The sequence below is a fragment of the Gallinula chloropus genome (genome assembly GCF_964237585.1).
Source record: "Gallinula chloropus genome assembly, chromosome: 6".
Classification (NCBI taxonomy): Eukaryota; Metazoa; Chordata; class Aves; order Gruiformes; family Rallidae; genus Gallinula; species Gallinula chloropus.
This window is the reverse complement of record NC_140091.1, coordinates 8,610,387-8,615,749: the sequence shown is the minus strand read 5'-3', so window position 1 is coordinate 8,615,749 and position 5,363 is coordinate 8,610,387.

Here is a 5,363-nt window from a genome sequence, read left to right as displayed (position 1 = left end):
TCCTTCATCTAAAGTGTCCTTGTTCTGTCACTTAATGTTTTACCCTTGCTAATATCTTTCAAAGTCTGGCTGTTAGTCAGAAAAGTCACTCAGTAAATGTGACATATTTTATCCAGCCTAAGTCTACTTGGTCCTACAATGATATTTTTTTTTTTCTAGGCAGCTGTGTCAGAAAGTACAACTTGAGACTCCTCCTGTGGCTTCTGACCTTCGTTTCCCATCGCTCACTGCAGTTTCCCAGCAGCACGCATGAGGATGGAAGGGGCAACCAGAGGAGTCACGGCAACCCAGCTGAACAGAGAGTCCAAACCCTTGTTTGGGGTGCAGATGAATCGTCTGGATAAAGGTAGATGGGATGAGACTCTGCCCTCAGTAACGTTCCCTTCAGCCTAGACTGGATGGTAACCCCATGGTAGCCCACAAGGCATCTCCTCTCAGCTGTTGTCACAGTTAAGCGCAGCAAAACCGGTATGACTTGAAACTGCTCTGCATGTCAAGGCTGTCCCTAATGTACGCCCAGATGGCCAGGTGATGGGCACACAGTGCTCAGGCAGGAGCTACAGGTGACCTTTAGGAAAGTGAGGAGGGAGTAAGTGATGGTCAGCGCTGCTTGCTGGGAAAGGTCCATGCTCACAGCTCCCTGCTGAGGGGAAAGCCCAAACAGAACCCAAACAAAGCCCATCAGCCATGAGCCCACCTGCCCTTGCTCAGCCTTGCGTGGCTGAGGCTGAGCCAGCGCATCCTCCGCAGAGCTCTCCCAGCAGACAGGGGCAGTCTCTGCTGCAGGAGCTGTGCTGGCTCTCCTGCTGCGCTGGGTGTACGTAGGGCTCTGCCAAGGTACCCACCAAGCACAGCATCTTCCCCAGCTCCTGGGCAGCTGCTCGCATCACAGCCCACCCTCGGGTTAAACAACCCAATAAAACCTTAAAAAGCACAAGGAGACGTGAAGCGACGGGCATGATCCAGGCTTTTTTTGGGACAGCCCAGGAGTGAAAATCGGAGCGTGGCCTGCAGAGGGAAGAAAAGAGCTGTGGTAACGATGCTGCAGCTCCCGGGGGTCTGTCCCCGCTCCCGCCGCGCTGCTCCGCGGGGCGCGCTGCGAGCCGAGCAGCTTCCCTTTAAACAGCACGTACGGTTAAAGCCCCTTCCTAGAAAACCTAAATTAAACTTCTGGATTTTATTCAAGAGTCGTTGCCCCGGAGAAAGGGCCGAGAGGAAAAGGATGGTTAGCTGAATGCCTCGCCCCAGCAAGCAGGAAAAAATCATCCATCCCCTCCCCCCCGGGGGGTAAGGTGAGAAGCCAGGCTTGGCTATCGCCTCGCCTCGCTGCATTGTTATCTGTGTACAAGCCAATCTCTCCATCCATTTAGAAATTCACTAATTGTCATTGGAGCTATTTGCTGACGACTGTGAAGTAGCTTCGTAATGAAGAGGAAGTCCATTTATTCATTAACATTTGCGAAAATAATTGCCTGTCACTTAACTGAACATCCTTTGCCCCAGAAACACTTGCTCTTCAGCACTCTTTTTTTTTTGGGTTGTTTTTGAGCTGTGTGCTTTGAAACGCCACTTAGAATTTCCAGTCCCTGAAGGGCTCCTTCTCAGCTCTGTGACACGAGTGAGGGAGCACACTCCCCACGAAGACACTAAGCGTCCTGTCACGTTTGCTGCGAGGAGAGGAGAGTGTATTAATAGTGTGGCAGGAGGTCTCCAGCAGGCAGGTTTGCAGCTCTGAGGCACTGCTTAAACTGAGCTGTTGCACAGGGCTGCTGCTCCTCTGCAGCCTGCTCTGTACTTCTGCTGGGCATCCCAACACTGCTGGGAGAGGCCATGGCAGAGGAGATGAGGCACGGGAGGTAGACCCAGCCCCGATATCTGAGCTCCAGGGGCTGTCTTCTGCCCCAGTTTGCTAGCCCTGCTCTCAAACCTCATGAAGGCAAAAGAAACTGCATGAAGAAAGACTCCCAGGCATGCACCAGGGAGCAAATCCTGGAGGCAGGAGGAAAGGCTTTTTGAGAGGTAGAGGGGACATGTCTCAGGAGGGGTATGGGAGAGGATGGAGATCTGTATCCCTCAGCTCAGCCCTCTCTGTCCATTACCCCTGTGATTAGAGCCAACATCTCCCCAGTGACTGTGCCATGGATGACTCCCCACAACAAATTTGTCCTCCATATTCATGGGCTCGCCCCTCCCCACCATACCCAGCACTACTTCTGCTCCCACCACCACAGAGAGCATTAGCCAACCTGCCCCTCAGCTTTGGGGAAGCAAAAGTCAGCTTTGCTTACACGACTGATAGGCTTTGAGGTGCTCTGCCTGCTGGGGAAGGTGGGGTTGTTGCAGCAGCTAACCAGAGCATCCGGGGTGCCTTGCCAGGTCCCCTGGAATAAGCAGGAGCAAACAACTGTGCCCTCACCCCCCCAAAATCAATAGAGATCTGCCTGCTTGCACCTGCCGGGCTTCTGCTGCTGTAGTGTCTTTCGCTCTGATGGCTGCTCGTTTGTTTGTCAGCTTTGTTGAAGTTTTATTGTTTCCCAGGCACGTGAATTCCCCCATCCGGTCCCAGGCAAGGAGTGCCACGTCTCCTGGGGGTGGATAGCTGCCGGTGTGGAGCAGGAGATAAGCGCTGCCCTGCTGCTGGGGCTTGGTGGAGCCGTGCACCCCGCACCCTGCGCTGCACCTCTTGCTTGGGGCTCCTGGCACAGGGCTGGGAGCCAGGGCGAGTGTCACACAACATGCGTCATCCCCTTGGCTGTGGGCAGGGACGGTGGCCACGTCCCAGGGGTGTCGTGGGAGGAGCACACCTCCGTGGCTGCCCGGAGGAAGAGGGAGCAGAGTAACTCCTGCCTGAGCAGGACGGAGGGTAGGAGGGCCACGGGAAGAGAAGAAAGGCACCGCCGCAGATGTGCTGCAGGTATTATCTGCGTTCGAGGTGCGGTCGCTGTGATCTTACCCAATTGCACCAGTAGTGGGGATCTACTACAGCTTGGCATGACCCAGTTGGTGTAGTAACACTTGACAGGGTCCTGCCACTGCAAGCCAACATTGTTCTATTGGTCCCAATGGACTTGTGATAGCTCACAGCTCCTGGGAATGCCTTATTAGATGCACTGCTTTTCAGGGGTGAAAGTTTTCAAGAGTTTGTGAGTGTTAATTGCTGCTGGTACAGTGCTTTGAGGAAGTGAGGTGAAGGGCTGGGCTCTCCGTGAGGAGCAGGATTCCTGATTTGGGAAGACTTGAGATACTGGCTCCATTTACTTCTTGGGCAGGAATATGATGTGTTTTAAGATTAGGCGACTGTCTTTTTACTTTCAGGTGCTGTGGTGTTAAAAGCAAAGAGTGTGTGGGTGGGTGTAAATCAGCTCTGTGCCAGGAGAGCTGCCTGCTTGTGCGAGGGAATTCAGGCTTCCAGATATTTAATTTCTGGTACCTGTACTCCAGCTTGTTGAAACATTTCAGTCTTGAAAAGCCTCTTGTGGATAATGAGACTACAGGGAGGTTCTGCTCCTGGAGAGCCTCAGAACGGGGAGCAGGGGTGGATGAGGGCCTTGCTTTCGCAGTTAATGAGCAGGCAGGTAGGCAGGGAGAGGGGGATAAGACACAATGAGAGAGACGTTTTGTTGCTTTACTTGAAACTAAGCACAGGCAAACTTCACTCAAGCTTAAAATGTCCCACCTCATATGTCATGGGGTGAGGGACCACAGATGGAGGAGGGTGGAGGAAGGAGGAAATGGTTCTGCTTTGAGGTCTGGGGGACTGCCTGGAGAATGCTTGTGCCCCGCAGCCAGCTCTGTACTGGCTCCGCAAATCCTGTGGGAGCCTTGGGTGACCCTCCCAAAGTTGTCCAGGGTGATGGGACCCTCACCTGTGCCCTGATTCAGAGGGCTGGTGCTGTCAAGGAGAGCTGGGCAGGGGCTAGAGTGTCCCCACCTGGTCCCCAGACCAGGCTGGTGCCCTCTGCTGAGGTGTCCTGTCCCCCACTGGCAGGTATGAGACAGCTGCGGACAGAGGTAGTGGAGGGACCTTTGCAGCTTGAATCTTGGTGGGTGGTGCCACAGTCAGGAATGTGTCCCAAGTGATCTCCTCTTTCTTTTAGCAGGCAGCTAGAGCCCCACTGACCCTGCCAGGGTGGCAGCCCCAAACCAAATCTCTCCCTGCCTTTGCCTGCTAGCCCAAGCTACTGCTCTGTCTTCTCCTACATCAGCAGCCCCTCCATAGGAGTGCTCAGGAAACAGCTCCAGCATACTTGTGATTTCACTGGTGCTACTGTGGGTGGGGAAAGTGAGGCAGGGAACTGATGCTGCCTTGGAGGGGCACTCACAGCACTGTGGGCACTCAGCAGAAAGGAGGAAAGTAGCTCTTCCTCAACAGGCAGAGAGAGGAGAGAGATCTCCAGAGGGTGACCAGGGTCAGCCACGGTCTGGAGATCTTTGCATTTATAATCTAAGGAGGAAAGAATAGAATCATTCCATTGTTAGGAATCACACTGAGAAGCCAGGCCAGAGACTGCCTGTCTTGGGCTCTGGGGTTATGACCATCCCCTGAAGCACCTGCAGGGTCTGTCCTGGACTCCTCCGGGAGCCTCATAGCAGGGCCCTGGTGCAGAGGAAGGTGGAGGCACAGATCCACTCTGGCCCCAGCATTAAGAGATGGAGAAGGGTGGGACATCCCACACAGCTGGGAAATGGCCCTGCTGCACCAGGCAGCCAGCAGAATGGGGAGGAGGACCTGTAGGCTGCAGTTTGCTGCTGTGGTAGGGGACAGAGTGACCTTGCATTTGCTCGGCTTGTCACCCAAGAGGCTTAACTCCTTCACTGCTGTCCATGTCCATGCTGGACATCCTGCTAAGAAAACCTGCCTGTCTCCTGTTGCTGTCTGCAAAGTGAATGTACACTGTAACATGTGCTCCCTGTTTGCTGACCATCCGCCACGCTGTGGGTCTCTCTGCAGCACTGAGTCTCCCTGAGATGCAGCACTGGACTGGGATGGAGGAAGCACGTGGCTGGGGTGAGTGAGAAAAGGGGAACCTGTGGCCTCACCTGCTGCTGGTCCTGGCCCTGGGGGAGGGGGTGTGTAGGTGAAGGTGCTACCCCCATCCTTCACAGATCAGTGTCCTCACCACTGCAGAGGCAGTGATGTGAAAGAGAAGGGTAACAAGCCAACATGACACTTTATCCCTTTGCCATCCTAGTGCCTGTCACCAGTGGGTAAATGGGCAGGAGGGGGGGCTGCTGGTGAAGGACACAGGAGCAGCCAGGAGGGATGCTCACACCACAGAGCTATGAGGAGATCCTCATAGCTGATGAACCATGGAGCCAAAGCTCCTGCTGGGAGCCACAGCTCCTGCCTGACTCCCGCTCCC